General features: G+C 36.3%; 1 protein-coding gene and 1 long non-coding RNA gene across 25 annotated transcripts in view; both read left to right on the top strand.

Annotated features, from left to right (window-relative positions):
- Positions 1 to 16,728, top strand: part of TCF4 (transcription factor 4) — a 366,054-nt gene that overhangs the window by 33,528 nt on the left and 315,798 nt on the right. The gene's annotated exons all lie outside the window — the stretch shown is intronic.
- Positions 1 to 16,728, top strand: part of LOC134760301 (uncharacterized) — a 101,076-nt gene that overhangs the window by 21,379 nt on the left and 62,969 nt on the right. The window contains exon 1 of the long non-coding RNA XR_010137587.1: positions 1 to 16,728. This exon is cut by the window's left edge and continues 21,379 nt beyond it; it is cut by the window's right edge and continues 57,007 nt beyond it. This is a non-coding gene — a long non-coding RNA (uncharacterized LOC134760301).

The following is a 16,728-nucleotide window of genomic DNA, read 5'->3' as shown; positions in this document are numbered from 1 at the left end:
ATTTGATATAACATATTGAGAAGGAAGGATTAGAGACTTCTCTACCTCAGTTTTAACTGGGAGTTTTATAGCTTTAATTCTGGCAGTTGTAGGAATTGGATAACAACAGTTTTTATGAGAATGCACACAATATGCATAAAATATTCAGTGGGCAGATTGTTGAGGGAATGCATTATGTACAGTGTATTTATGTTCATAGTTTTGCAAATCTGTACCAGCAGTACTATCAGATCAACTATTCACCCTAAATATTTTTCTATTAGATCTAAAAGTCGTATTTCTGAAAATGTTACCATTTTATGGGTTCAACCCCTCCAAGCTGAATTACTGTGTTTTATGCCCTGGACATATGGTTACAGTAGTGACCAAATTAATTTGAAAACTTCTCAGTCTGTTGGAGAGTCACATCTAGCTCAGGTAGTCAAACTGATGGCTTTCCCTGCCTGGGTAGGCAGCTTTCTTTTTAGTATTCGCATTGTTTGAATTTGTAGTATGAGATTTTCACATTTTTACAGGTTGCGTTTTGTGAGTTGAGTATCTAGCTGTGACAAATTTTTGTTAACCCAAGAACATATGCTGATTGATACAGTCAGCCACTTGCCTCCAGAGTTCAGTGGAAGGACAAAAAATTTTTGGAAAAGAAATATGAATGAGAGCTAGGCTCTTCAAAACATATTTTCCTTGTGAATTATTTAAACATAGTCTGAGTATGCGTCAGGAAAAAAAATTACCTGCAGTTAAGATATCAAGTCAAAGTATTTTTTGAATTGAATAAAGAAAGGGAAGGAAAAAGCCTGCTGTTGATCCCTGTCACTCATGTTTTTGTATTAATGGGCAGCGTCTGCTATTTCTTCTATTAATGTTTTATATTAACATTTTCATTTAGTTTCCTTTTTAAAACGGTGAAGTTACAGAATTCACTTTGGTTTCACAAACCTTTATGGAGAAATAAATGCATATGAAGATCTGTTCTGGGGCCTGGGGAAGATGTTTAAATTCCAGGTGATGCCAGGGCCACTGCATGGCACCCCCTGGGGTTGTACATGCGCATTGCACATGGCAGCCGCTTGCTTCCTTCAAAGAGGAGTGTGATAATATCCGTGCTTTCTGTTGAACTTTCAGAGTACTTCCACAAATATGTTTTTAATACTTTTAAATCCTCAGAAATAATTTGATTATTTCAGTTTTAGACATGAGAAGTCATGTTCAGAGGAGTACACATGAATATAAGGCAGAAAATAAAAAAATATAAGAATGTCATGGATTACAAAGAAATAAACTGCTACTTCCATTCACTGTAAACCAGGGAAGAATATATAGGGAAGTTAGAATTCAGTGGGTACCCTTATTAATAAAACTAGTGTTTTATTAATAAACTATAATAAACTAGTGTTTATTAATAAAACTAGTGTTTTATTAATAAATTTTTTCAAATTTTTTCTGCTTTCTCAATAGATGCTCTATTTTCTCCCCTCCTCCTATTCCACCCTAAAATTCAAATAGAAAATACATTTCTAAATTTTACTGAGATAGTTAAGCACAGAATGGAATGGCATTACCCTTAAGAGTCTAATATGTAATGTTTATAATCCTTTAAAAGTAGAATTAGAGTTCTGTCATCTCAATATACTATACTGACTTTGAGATTACTTTTAGTCATAAAGTCTGTTCTGCAAATCTTTTTTAAAAAAATTATGAGCGACTTTATGTTTTGTTTTAGATAATTTTATCACTGCCATCTAATTTTTCTTTATGTATTTTCAAAAATTTAATAATGAATATGATTGCAATATGCTTTGAGACCAGGATAGATGCTTGCTTGTTTTTTTCTTTTCCTTTAGACTATCATCTTTTACATACCTCTCTCTTTCTCTTAAAATAAAGTGGAAAAATTGGATTCATTGGATTGGTCTTGATACTATCTAGGGTTATAACATCCTAATGTTCTGTGAGTCTTATTTTAGGACTTGCATATTTAATACAGTTTTTAAGTCTTTGATCTCCTAAATATGCTTAGAGCAGCCGCTACCTTCACCACACCCAAATCCTTGAATGTTATGATACATCATACTACTCATGCTGGATATTTACTGATCTGCAGTGTTCAAGACAGACTGCTGAGCTTCGTAAACTTTTCCACCCAAACTAAAGACAGAAAGTAAATACATAAACACAGGGAGTTGGGGTCTTGGCTGAAAATTGCCACCCAAGGCTTGAAATTTATTTGCATGCTGGAACAAAGAATATCCATGAACTTGAAACTCAGGATGACGTACGTTTGATGTTTATCCTGTATCATTATGTATTCTAGGGCACCACTTCTGTATACCCAGATGGAAATCCCAATTTTAAAGCAATGCTCTTGGGTATTGAGGGGTATATTTGTGAAGTCACAGTCATCATTTATTCCATATTCCCTTGCCTTCTTTTCTGTCAAGTACTCTGAGAGTCTTGATGTTGAGGATTTATTGGAAGCAAACATTGTTACCTAAATGAAGTCTAGTGGACAAAACCACCAAAAGAGGACATGAAGTGACTGCTACGTATGTATATATGATATATTTTTCTTCAAAATTATCTAAGTGCTTTGGTTGGTTGCAAATGTGGAATTTTGCTGTTTGTCTCTAAGTCACTCTTACAGAAATGATCTGTGTGTGTGATACCATAGGATGTGCTTCCATTGGGCTCCTGAGCAGTGGGAATATATACCTGAAACAGTATTTGATACTTATGTGCTTTTTCTCCCTCTGTGGTTTCTGTTCTTCCTATAATGTACACAAGTGCAAATATGAGCAGTGAGCGAGTAGAGAGAAAACGCTGTAAGTTTTGTGCTCTACTTTAGGTGTATGTGATTGCTTCTCTTGCTGTGCCATTCATTTCTGATTTAAATGTCTAATGATTCTCATCAAACAACATTTAAACTTTCTATGAGATCCTGTAAATGTTCCTTTAGATCATATTATGAGTAACAATGGATGAAACGAGCTTTAATGGGGAGGCTGCGGTTCAGTCCGGGGGTTCTGCAGCTGTTGGTGATGGCAGAACACGTCAATTGAACTGCAGCCATGCGTTCAGTGGCATTTTGCCCATTAAGCGATGTATAAAAACAGTATTCCTGGTACAGTTAAATTTCATTTCTGCAGTGTTTTCACAGTCAGCACTGGTGTGTCCCGTGGCCTGGCCTTTTCTCCTCTTGGCGACTGAAAAAATAAAAGCCCAGTGCTTTAAGGTGGTGTTGCTTAAGCATGAATGAAATCACTCAAAAAATGTCTTCTTAGCATTGAAAAAATTGGTCACGAGCCAGTAATTAATTCATTTTAGAGTAAGTTCATCTTGGGGCTGACAAAGAACTGTAGTAGCTAATTTTAAAAGATGAGTGTAACGTCTTTCCCATGTCATACATGTCAAGATTAAACTTAAATTATGTATTATATATTAATGACCTTAATTTTATTCATAAACTACTCTAAGTACAACAGAAATCAATTTAGTTCTATTTCAGCCATCATTTCTGAGTGTGAACTTCTAGTTTCTATAAGGAATAAAGAGATAGGCATGAACTAGTGCCTGACCTCATGAAGCATACACTGTAGTTGGAGACGTATAGACTAAAAGCAATCCTAGATGGAATGGGATATTTGAATGAGCTAAATAGAGGATTGCTTTGCACTTAGAGAACCTTCAATAAATGAGTGTTGAAAGAAAGTGTGTTCAAGAGTTACCTTTGAATTTTAGATATTTATATGTCACTGTGGACTTCCTGGGAGCTGACTGAAAATGGTGATTGTCATTGTCATTTGACATTTTTTAGTCCACCACTCTAGGGCCTAATTCAGCATTGAAAATAGTTTTTCCTGTTTTACCAGAAAAAGTAGAAGCCAGGAGTAAGTTTTTCTCTCTTTTCCTTGTGCTCTTTTAAATCTTATTTCCCTCACAGTTGAGCAGGAGGAGGAAAAAAAAATCCTATTTCCTTCATCTTATTTTCCACTAGGCTTTTGAGGAGGAGGAGATATTCTGAAGCATATTTGAAATAAATTGAGGAACGTAACTTGGCAAATATGAGGTGCAGGAATAATCCATGTGCAGGAGAGACGGTGAAAGATTACTCAGAGGTACAGAGCCATGGAGAATCAGAAGGAACACTGGAAGTTTCTCATGGAGATGGAAACCTGAGAACTTGACTGTGCTTGGGACAGGTTGGAGGAGTCCTGGGTGGTGCTGAAGAGGCTCGGTTCCAGAGTCAGGCCGTCGAGTTTGAAGGCTGGCTCTGCCATTGGCTAACGTTGTAACCTTGGAAAAGCTTACCTACCTCTCTGAGTCTCAGTTTGCTCATCTGTAAAATGGCAAGAGTGTCCACTTCATGGATTTGTGAGGAGTAAATAAGCTAGTCCGTGTAAAGAGCTGACTGCAGTGATGCATACAGAAAGCACCGGAAGTATTAGCTGTGATTGATGGTAGGAGCCACAGCATGCAGCAGGAGAATGATTTTTGAGGTGTTTGAAGAATAATATGTAAAGAGGGCTGGATGGTGTGACTCACGCCTGTAATCCCAGCACTTTGGGAGGCGGAGGTGGGCGGATCACTTGAGGCCAGGAGTTGGAGACCAGTCTGGACAACATGGCGAAAATGCCACCTCTACTAAAAGTACAAAAATTAGCCGGGCTTGGTGCTGGGTGCTTGTAATCCCAGCTACTCGGGAGGCTGAGGCAGGAGAATTGCTTGAACCCAGGAGATGGAGGTTGCAGTGAGCCAAGATCGCGCCACTGCACTCCAGCCTGAGCTACAGAGTGAGACTTCGTCTCATAGAAAAAAAAAAAAAGAATAACATGAGGATGTGTTTGGTGTTGGCATTTTGGTCACATTGAAGCAGGGAGGGAATGGACATTTCTTTCAGAACCATGCAGCCCTAAACGTTAAACAGAGAGGTTTTTGGGGATAAGTGTAATGATTTTGATGTGGATATTTTAGAAGGTTGGGCATAACAGCCGATTCAATCCTTTTTTATCACCATCGATGAAAAGGGCTACATAAAGATTTAAGAAGAGGAGGACATTCTTTTCTCCACAGCTGGTCATGCGCCCAGTGTAGTTGGCAGGAAAACGGATTGTTTGGAATGTGTCCCTAAAATCCTGTAATTTAATTTTCATTATTTATATAACGCAGTCCGTATATGTGGCGCTGTACTACATGCACACAAGACCAAATTTCTGGCCAGTGTAATTTTACCAAAGAAGAGACTGTAACTGAAATATTTGTACCTACTAAACTAACTGCAGCTTGGTAACTCACCGTTAGGGAGTCCCTGTGATCCCAATCAGCAACAGAGGTTGGAGGAACGCATTGTTGGCAGTGAAATAAGGGGTCAGGAACTAGAATAAATAGTGCTGGGATGGTAAACGGGCCCATGTTATACTAAGTGTAATATAAAGTCACTGACTTTGAGGAGTCCAGAAAAACAAGTTTGTAAATACTGACATTAAAGTAGCAACCAGTTTGCATGCTACTATATAAAAGGAAACTGTTAAAATAATTATTATAAGTAGTTTTTTGCTTGCAGCACTTGTTTCATTCTGTTCACTTTTAGAAACACAAATTAGAAAGGAGTGATTCTCTTGATGTGTGTCTAAGAGAAGTTAGAGTAAGATTTCTAGAAATCACTAGATATATAACTTGGATAGTTTATAGTTTTCTACAAGTGTTTCAAGTTAAAAGTTCCTACATTAGTGGTCCTTCAATGAATAGTATTTACCTCTGGAATCCAGGAGATAGATCCACAGTTACCGTATTGGTCATGCTAGACAAGGGCATGATTTATTGGACTTGATATTATCTGTATATAGTTCTTGCTTTTCAAAACAGTCATCTAGACCAGGAGTCAGCTAATAAGGCCATGCACTGCATAATGGCGTTTCGGTCAGTGGTGGACCGTGTGTACCACTTTGGTCTCATAAGACTATAATGGAGCTGAAAAATTCCTATCTATATTTCTTATCATTATTTAGAGTGTACTCATTCTACTTCCAGGAAAAAAAAAAGTTAACTGTAAACAGCCTCAGGCAGGTCCTTCGGGAGGGATTCCAGAAGAAGGCTTTGTTATCATAGGAGATGACAGCACCATGCTGTTGTTGCCCCTGACAGCGCCATGCTGTTGTTGTCCAATGAGACAAGGTGTGGAAGACTGATATTGATGACCCAGACCCTATGTAGGCCTAGACTAATGTATGCGTTTGCATCTTTGTTTGCGACAAAAAGTTTAAAAAATAAAAAATTTAAAAACTAGTAAAAAAAGCTTATAAAAATAAGGATGTAAAGAAAAATGTTTTGTACAGCTATATAGTGTGTTTTGTTTTCAGCTAAGTGTTATTACAAAAGAGTCAAAAAGTTCTACAAGAGTTAAGAAGCTTATAAGGTAAAAAAGTTAGAGTAAGCTAAGGTCAATTTTTTTTTAGTAAAGCAAGAAAAATCTTTTTTCTGTTTTTGAGACAGGGTCACTCTGTCACCCAGGCTGGAGTGCAGTGGTGCGATCTTGGCTTACTGCAGCCTCTGCCTCCTGTGCTCAGGTGATCCTCCTACCTCAGCCTTCTGAATAGCTGGAACCACAGGTGCGTGCTATCACGTGCAGCTAATTTTTGCATTTTTTGTGGTGACGGGGTTTTGCCGTGTTACTCAGGCTGGTCTTAGACTCCTGAGCTCAAGTGATCTGCCTGCCTTGGCCTCCTAAAGTGCTGAGATTACAGGTATGAACGACCATGCCTGTCCAAAGAAAGAAAAATAAAAAAAAAAAATTCAATGTATCCTTAATGTACAATGTTGATAAAGTCTACGGTAGTGTACAAGAATTTCTTAGGCCTTTGCATTCACTCACCATTCACTCATGACTCACCTAAAGCAACTTCTAGTCCTACAAGCTCCATTCATGGCAAGTGCCCTATATAGGTGTACAATCTTTTATCTTTTATACTATATTTTAAATGTACCTTTTTGTATGTTTGGATGTGCTCAGATACACAAATACCATTGTGATACCCTTGCCTGTGGCTATTTAGTACAGTAACATGCTGTGCAGGTTTGTAGCCTTGGAGCAATAGGCTATGCCATATAGCCTAGGTGTGTAGCAGGCTACACCATCTAGGTTTGTGTAGGTACACTCTATAATGTTCTCACAATGACGAAATCACCTAATGCATTTCTCAGAGTGTATCCACATCATTAAGTAACACATAACTAATTTATTGCAAGGGGCAGAATGTAAACCATTGGTTTAGTAGTTTTAGATTGAGTTTAAAAAAAAAAGATACCCTTGAGATTAGTGAGAGGAATCAAAATCAGGGGACAGTGTAGGCATTTGGGGTCAAAATTTATTCAGCATATGCTAGCATGCCACCAGGAACCAGAAGGAATAAATTATTCTGACTCCATTCTTGGCAAGATCTGTGTGGCTACAGAACGTAATTATTTTGCAAATCATTTAAGTTGCTGACCACAGCTAGGAGATTACCACCTAAGTGAAGATTACCACCTAGTGATTCCTCCCTGGGATTCCCTTTCAGAATTGTCAGAAAACAAAGCAGTAAATCCACATGTTAATCATTAAAATAAACGAAGTGCAGTATGCCCAGCAAATCATTTCACACATTTTCTATTTCAAGGAATTGGGATTCAAATCTTAACCTAAATTTTACATATTCACATTTTAAAGCATCACTCAGACTTGTTCAGATTACTGAGCGGAGTAGGAGTTTCATCTGAACACATAGAAGCTGGCTGGGTTCTTGAAATGGGGAGGATGGGGTTGGTAAGGTCACAAAACTTCTTTTCAGCTCCCTGGTTCCATGGCAAAGAATATGAGTGCTATGACATTAGATGGGAATTCAAGTTCTGGTCTAAATTGATAAAATAGAGTTGTTATTTTATGGCCTCATCTTTGTTTGTATATATCACAGAATCACTGCGAAAATGGCAATTTGTTTTCTAAAGAGGCCTGGGACCAGAGCAGTAGGTCACAAAGTGAGCATTTTATAGCGTCAGCCTATTTGGCTGAGCTGAATTTCCCAGGGCAAAAGTTTTCTTACAACTGTTTCAAATAATGCATCAAAAAGATGGCCTAGGAAGTATTAAATGTCTTACAAAATGTAAATGTAGACAAGGCTTTGTTAGGAAAGTGTGCACCTGTTTATTTATTGACTTATTTATTATAATAGCCTTTCAAGTAGTTTTCCTGATCCTTACACTCTTCACACAATGAGTGTAAATAGACACCAGTCATAGTTGTAGGTGGTGAGGTACAGAGCTCTGTATTGATTAGATCTTCAGGCTGTCAAAACAACTAGGAATTTTAATAAATGTTTTGAAACAAGTGACCAGTTCCATCTAACCCATCAGAATGTTTTATTGTAAATATAAGCATGGCTGTCAGTTTGACAGAAATTGTCTTCCCAGAATAATTTATAGTGTGATTTCAAAATGCATCCAGTCACAGGCTTTTAGGAATCCTGTCATAGAATATTATTTTATGCCATCATGTTTTAAAAAGACACAGTGATAACATTGAATAGGAATAGTGCAATGACACTGAAGTGCAGTTTTAGATGGGAGGGGAAGTCTGCCTTGCTTCAGCAAATCAGGTGTTTGAAGTTTAAAAACTGCTTAAGTGGATTTGTAGTAAAGCTCTGTCTGTTTTAAAGTACTGGTGACTCAACAGCTGTGGGGAATCTGTCTGGAACCGGCGCGGAACTTTGGAGAATGTTTTCTCCTCAGGAGCTGGAACTCAGCTCTTCCTCAGCCCACACAATGCAAGATCTGTGGTTTTCTGTCCCTGTTTCTTTTTCTCCATTTTTCTCCCTTTCACTTACTCTGATTGATGGAAACACGTGCTGGGAGCTTTCCCTGACATTCTTTCCAAACACTGAAAGTAAGAAATGTTATGGTGGTGCTATGTCTATTTTTGAAAGTAAGTCTGTTAATGTAAAGCCTGTGTTGATATATTGGGATGAATTATGATGGTGATATTATTACAGCCTTCAAAGCTGAAAATTTATTATTTTTCTCACCTACTTTTGGTTGCTGATACTTGATCATAGGAACATGCTGTGCATCTGGTTAATTTTGGGGAACTTAATTTGTAGATTTTCAAAAGTTAAACTTTATCCTTCTTTATATCTTCTCCAGGCCCTCTTTTGTTATTGAAAAACAAATAGAAATACAATCCACTACAACTTCGGTGCTTCTGCTGTTCTGGTCACTCTCATTATTAATGCTTATAATGAAGATATTTTTGGAAACACTGATTTATCATTGATTTTGCAAATACAGTAAAAATAATATTGTTTTTTGGAACTCTTCATTATGATTCTTTTTTACTTTAAAATATTTAATTCATAATTATTCTTGTTTCTGCATCTGTATTTTCATTTTTATTTATTTTTATTTAGTTTTAAAGACAGGGTCTCTCTCTGTTGCCTAGGCTGGAGTGCAGAGGCATCATCATAGCTCACTGCAGCCTGAAATTTCCAGGTTCAAGCCATCCTCCCACCTCAGCCTCCTGAGTCGCTGGGACTACAGCCCCGTGCCACCAAGGCCGGCTGATTTAAAAAATTTTTTTTGTGGAGACGAGGTCTCACTTTGTTACCCAGACTAGTCTCATACTCCTGGGCTCAAATCATTCTCCTGCCTCAGCCTCCCAAAGTGCTGAGATTTACAGGCATGAGCCACTGCACCCTGCACTTATGTCTCTATTTTCAAAGGTTAAATGTCTTTATGTATAGGAGGTCATGTTGGATTTTAAAAGCCAACAGAAATTGATAGGAAGCAGTGTGCAGCCCTGAATGAAACTTGTAAGTTATGGGGAAAAAAAAATACCAGAACCTATGAGTGAAATTATTTTTTAAAATCTCATCTTGCTGGTGGACAGGTTTTTTAGAGACAGGGACCACATCTTTAATCTTTGCTGTGTCCCTTGTTCCCGGCATATTGTCCGGCACAGAGTATTTAATACATTAAATGGGTGAATAAAAAAGTGAATGGCGCCGGGTGTGGTGTCTCACGCCTGTAATCCCAGCACTTTGGGAGGCCAAGGCGGGCAGATTACCTGAGGTCAGGATTCAAGACCAGCCTGGCCAACATGGCAAAACCCTGTCTCTACTGAAAAATACAAAAATTAGCCAGGTGTGGTGGTGGGCGCCTGTAATCCCAGCTACTTGGGAGGCTGAGGTAGGAGAATCGCTTGAACCAGGGAGACAGAGGTTGCAGTGAGCCGAGATCGCGCCACTGCACTCCAGTCTGAGTAACACAGTGAGACAGTGTCTCAAAAAAAACAAAAACAAAACAAAACAAAAAAAACCCCAAACCAAACAACAACAACAAAAACAAGTGAATGGGATAACTTGGTGCTGAGTTTAAGAGCCAAGGTTCATTTCCTTGGTACCTGTTGCTTGACTAGAAGACAAATCTGTCATAAACGATCAAAAAATGTTTACATAGATGGATGTGGAAGAGAATTCTATGTACGCATACACAGAATACTAAGTAGCATTTTTTATGTGACAGATTCATTTCCATGCATATTCCATATTGTAACTCAATCTTCACAACTGTTTTGTGAAGTAGCAGATCCCTGTTTTGCAGATGAGGAAACTGAGGCATACATAGGTTAGGTTCACTTTTCCAAAGTCCTAGAGTTTTTATTTGGCTGAGCCAGGATTTGAATGTCAGCACTTTAGTCTCTTTCTAGAATTTCTGTGTGCAATCACTACTCTCTACTACTTCTAGCGGTTTATCACGTGCACACTGTTCGTAACACCTGGCTGTGCGTGATGTACATCTACAGGTAGACACTTCATGTACTTGCTGTGGTAGTACTCTAGAAACACTGGTAAGTTCACATGTTATCAAAGAAAGTCCTGTATCAGCTCTCCGAGTGCTGATCTGGTCATTTTCTGCTTGATGACGCCAATCTTTTGAGTTCACTCGTAGGTGTGCATGTTGGTTTCTGTAAAGTGTTAGATTATGAACCATAGGGCAGCAGGTGATTAATTTCTGCCTCATAAGAATTCAGCTACTGTTTTTAGGAATTTGCTTACAAACCATCAAGTTTGCTTATTCTTACAGAGTTTTGTCTTTATTTGTGGTATTGTAATATATAATAGTTAGTATCTGACCCCAAGAGCCTTACAATGAGGCCACGGAGACAAACAGAATTTCGAGAAGTCAGAATGAAGAATGGTCCTCAAAAGAGAAAGGATAGAATCTTGGGATTTTACTCTTGTGAGGGATGTTAGAATGATCTTATCTCTAAGTAATGGGGAGAGAACTTAGCAAAATCCTTAAAGAGCAGGGGAGTTCACTTTAGTGTGAGTTATTTAACTTCTCTGTGATTTGTTTACCTTTCTTCAAAAATGGAATGATAATAATACTCAGCCCCCTAGTATGTTGTGAGGATTGAATGAGAGAATAAACATACACGGAGTACTTAAAACAGCTCTTGCACACAGGAAGTGCATAACAAATATTATCATTGAAATTATCATTTTACAATTGAGGAAATTGAATCCCAGAGAAATTAAATTACTTACTCAAGGCTAATCCAGCTAGCTAATGACTGAGCCAGGGCTGGAATCTTGACATACGTGTCGTCAGCACTCTTGCAATATTCAACAGAATTACTGTAAAGCAATCCTCTATTTGACAAGTAATAATACATAATCTCTGCATTTACTTGGGATGCTGAATATATACTGAACTTCTTGCTGTTCTTTATTTTTTCTTCTGGGAACTATATATTGGGTGATTCTTTTAAAAAATGTGGTTATATGCCAACATTATGGGAAAGGAAAGAAAAAACTCACCAGACTTTTCTTCCATACATAATCCAAATTTCAAATGTATTAATTTTGCCGAATGCCATGGCAACATACATATCTGTTTTTCAGTTCATGAAAGGTATTTTGGGAATTATTGGCTCATGCATGCTTGAGCGTTTTCGTCTTTCAGCTATAGAAATAACACTATGTATCCTCTTCATTTTGTGTTTGTGCTTCTATTCAAGATGAGAATAAAAGCAGTTAGTTTCTGGGTTGTAATATTCTTCAGTGAACGGTGGCTTTCTAAAACAGTCACACCTTGACTGAAATGAAAACTCTGCTGTATCATAAAAGATATTCTAATTACTGCATCTAGTTAAAAGGAGAATAAATCACTGGGAGATTATTTTAAGTGCCTTAAATATAATAAAAAAGAATAATGGACGTTGAACAGCTTGACAAGTTTGATGAATGCAGACTATGGCTGATTTCTGCTGCTTTCTAATGGAAAGGGAGAGCATTTTACTTTCTTGGTGTATTGTCAAAGCAAATTTTTGTTAGGGAAGATAAGAAGAAGCCTTATCTTTGTTGAGCACTTGCCTTGTACCATGCATTAGCCAAGGCAGTGTATTATCTCATTTAATTTCATTTACTCCTCCCCAACCTTGTAGATAACGTTATCCCCATTTTACATCTAAGAAAAATGAGGCTCAGAGAATTTGAATAACTTGCCTCAGGGTATATAGCTGCAAAGTAGGATCCAGACTAGGTTCTTTCTCTGTATTTCATTACCCCAGTAGGGTTGTGATGATGATGTAAATATAAATGTAAATATAATTGTCTCCACTGTTACAAAGATACTAATTTCATCCCATTTAATTTAGAACGGTTGTGTCCAAAAAATTTTAACTTCTTTGAGCCTCTGTAAAATGGGAACAGTCAGGTCACTGTGATCTAAAAGGAGAATATATGTGCAAACCTCTTTGCTTAGTGCTTGACAGTAAATGGGAGATTTGTTTTCCATATCAACAAATGTGTGTTCCCAACTGATTCTATGTTAAGAGTTTTAAATGTTTAATTAATAGACTCATAAATTGTGCCTGTAAATTTAAAACAATATCTGTTGAGTTTTTCTAAATGTATTTTACAGATTAGATGGTGATAGACTTTCTTAAAATGTTGTGTTTTCCACTGGATTTTGCCTTCATAAATGTATGAAAATATATTTAGTTAGTGTGGACATGATAGCAGTGCTAATGCACGGCAGATTGTGTGTACATATATATGTGTGTGTGTTGGTCATTGCTCTATCTGTAGGAGGGTAAAAATCTAAATGGGCAAATAAAATCAGAAGAAAATGTTGGTTAATTTTTGGATTATGTTGTCTCTATAAAAGAATGTTATTGCTGGTAAGTATTTTGCAAAGTTTTTCATCCATGTAGTGAATATGAAACATGTCTTCTTGGTTGACTCATTTGTATCTTTTACAGTACATTTTGGATGCCAGTTTATAGATTCTTTTCCTAAAATCTGCAAAGTAATAGAAGAGTTAGAATTCAGTACCTAAGATACAGAGATTCTATTACTCCAACCCCCTTGCCATATGAAGATCTGTGTTTTAAATGAGTCAAGAAAATTAACTTTTAAGATTCTATGTGGATGTATGAATTTATTCGTATTCCAACATTCAATTGATGGCATTTATGGGAACTATACTCATGGAAACTCAGAAACAAAGAAACTTTTATTTGCCACTATATTCACACACTTTAGTATTTCTTTCCTAAATCTCTTTTGAAGTAAAGAATACTATAACATCGTATAGTTTTGTGTTCACAGTTTTACACCTAATTTTACACATTCACATTTATAGATATGCACAATTACTGGACTTACTCTTTGCTTGTGTTCAAATATAAAAGCTTACAGAATCTTGTACCAACTATCAACACATTCATCCAAATGTATTCCGGGTTTCTCCATTGCTGCTGTGGTAGTAAATATAAATCTACATTCACAGTGGTATTAGTTGTTCTTAGTCAAGCATGAGAGGAACAGTATATGAGTGTCATTATCTAATGATTTTTCTAACTGTGTTAAATAACGTCATATTCTCCCTTCCTTTGCCATGTTGAATCAGCTGAAGAGACAAATAAGTACAGAAGGGATGAGTGTGGCTTCATAATCAGGGATGAACGTGTTATGATCCATCTTGATCCAATAAGCAGATTTCACAACTGCATTATTTTGTAAGTGAGGATACTGTGAGTTTTCTAGCAAAGGTTCTGGTAGATAAGATTGTCTTTCTTGATCTTTTATAACTAAATTTTTATTGTAAATTATATAACTGCATTCTCTGAAAAATGTACTTTCGTATCAGAGAAATATGCTTAGGATATATAAGTGTAAAAATTTAAAGGACAGGTTTAGTTATGGGCCAAAATCTAATGTTGTAGCATCAACATGATTTTTATTAAGAAAAGAGAATCTGATGTTGTTGAGAGTTTTCAGTTCACATACAGAATAAGAAAACCTTATCCTATAAACTACACTTATTATTGGCGTCCGTGTTTTTAAATGTTTTATGTGTACCTCATCAAAATGAGATCATGATCTCCTAATTTGTAGTGATTGTGACTATTTAAAACTAGCTGAACTAGGATAACATAAATAGTGTAAAAAGGGAATCCTTCTACAATTGTGATTACTACATTAAAAATGCAATTTGCAATATAAAATGCCATATGAAGGTTAAATGATGTTAAAGATAATAATGTGTATAATGAAATCAAGAAAAGAGCATTTAACAGGAATATATCACTTTATGGGCATAGAAGGCTAGAGAGATCTTTACAGTCATTATTACGTACATGGTAGTATTTTCTAATTCAGTGGTCTTCAAATTGTATACCGTGGAACTCACTATATGAAAGAGATAATTTTTTTACATGGGCACAAACACACAATTACCTTAGCAATGGCTGAGATCTTATTCTTAAAATATATTCTTTGTTTTGTTGTATATTTTTCTCTAAAATAAAATAATTTGAACAAAATAAATATGGGACTATCCTTTTCAAAGTAATAGTCAGTGATTGAATTTTTGAAGTGAAAAGACTGAATGAAGGCCTGTGGATAAAGATGAAATCCTGAAATATCAAAACCAATAGTTTATTCGCAAAATAGATGTTTGTGAAATGAAAGTTATGCCCTTTGCTTTCTCAATTGTGTGATATTTATATGTCTTAGTGTTAATGCTTGTGGAATAGGGACTTAATATTTGTTAACTGAATAGAACTGCCTGCTTCTATGAAGAATACTAAGTTTATATGCCAGGAATTTCTCTTATTTTTTGGAAATATGTAATAATAAATAATGTTTTTTATAATTCCTCAGATATTATGATTAACTCTTGATTAGGCAAACTGTGGGAGGAGTATCAGATTATACAACATGCCAAAAAACATTAATTATATTTCTCTGTAATGAAGACCTGCAAATAAGTAAAGATGTTTGTAAGCAGTCAAAGTTAGATGTCATCAAGTTCATGTGTTAAATTTGTTTTGGGCAGATAGTGAACATTCATTTACTCTATCAGACAAAATATCATAATTAGTGAAAACAATATTCTGTTTTTTGTTTTGAGATATTCCCTTTGTTTTGGGGGTTCTGCAGATTTCCTGTGATACGTCTGCATCTGTTTTTGTTTATTTAGTCTGCTTCTTCAATGTGCTGACTTCATACCTTGCAAAAATTCTGAAATCTTCTCAACTAGTATTTTTTGTATTGCCTCTTCCTTACTCCTTCTTTGTTTTTTTAATGAAACTCCTCTAAGAAGGTTCTGGACAATTCTCATTCTATATTATGTCTATTTATGTCTATTTAATATAATCTACCTTTTTTTTTTTTGTATCTCTGTTTCATTCACTAGAATATAAACTCTCTGAGGACCGAAGTCTTTGTTTTGTTCAACAATGTATATTGAGCATTTGTAAGAGTGACTCAGAATGGATGTCCAGTGCGCAAGTGGAAGCATTTTTTGAATAAATGAACGATTTCTGTATAATTTCTTCTGATCTATTTTTCACTTTACCTAGCTTTCATTGTCCTCGTGTATTGTATAATTCAAGCTCTGTGTTTCAATGGCTGTATTTTTAATTTACTGGTGTTCTATTTGATTCCAATTCAAACTTATCTTTTCATTATGATGTACGTCATTTTTGTCTGTATTAACATTTTAAATATGGTCATTTAAAAAATCTCTTTCAAATTACTCTATTTGTCAAGATCTTGGGGGCACTAATCCTCCTTTGTGTATCTACTGACTTGTCCACAGTGGATAAGTTTGTGTGTGTTTCTAATTTTTGATTGTGAGCTCATCTTCATCTGGGATGTTTGTCTCCTTTGGAAGTTTGTGCTCTGGGTTATGGGACAGTTCTTACAAAGTGGTTTTATGTTTCTGCCAATTTCTCAGGAATTTCATTGGTTTGGCATTAGTTTTTACATTAATTTTATGGCTTGTGGTTCCCAAACTAAGCAAATAGTATAAATTTAGATTCTGCAACTGTATATGGAAAAGTTTTTGGGGTTTGATTACTCATAGGCAACTCTTTCTTTGCCCACCAAAGCCCTTGCCAGACATGTTTTCTGGCCATTTCCCTGAATCAGTGACATAAGAATCAGTAGCCTTTCCAAATCTCTGGCTTTGTGCAGGAGTCTTAGGACCTGTGCCTCTGTGGGTTTAAAAACTCCAGCCCCTATCCCTTAGGGCCCATAGATCTGCTAATGTTTCCAGTTCTGTGTTTTTTGTTCTGGCTGTAAATTCCCTCTCAGAATTCCGTTTCTTCTGAGTTTGGGTATGTATTTAACTTTTTTCTCATCATGTTTTATCCAGGCTTTTTTTTTTTTTCTTTAATGGAGTGTGTGTGCA

This window comes from Pongo abelii, chromosome 17 (genome assembly GCF_028885655.2).
Source record: "Pongo abelii isolate AG06213 chromosome 17, NHGRI_mPonAbe1-v2.0_pri, whole genome shotgun sequence".
NCBI classification, from domain to species: Eukaryota; Metazoa; Chordata; class Mammalia; order Primates; family Hominidae; genus Pongo; species Pongo abelii.
The sequence above is the reverse complement of the archived record's forward strand: the minus strand, read 5'-3'. Positions and strand labels throughout refer to the sequence as shown.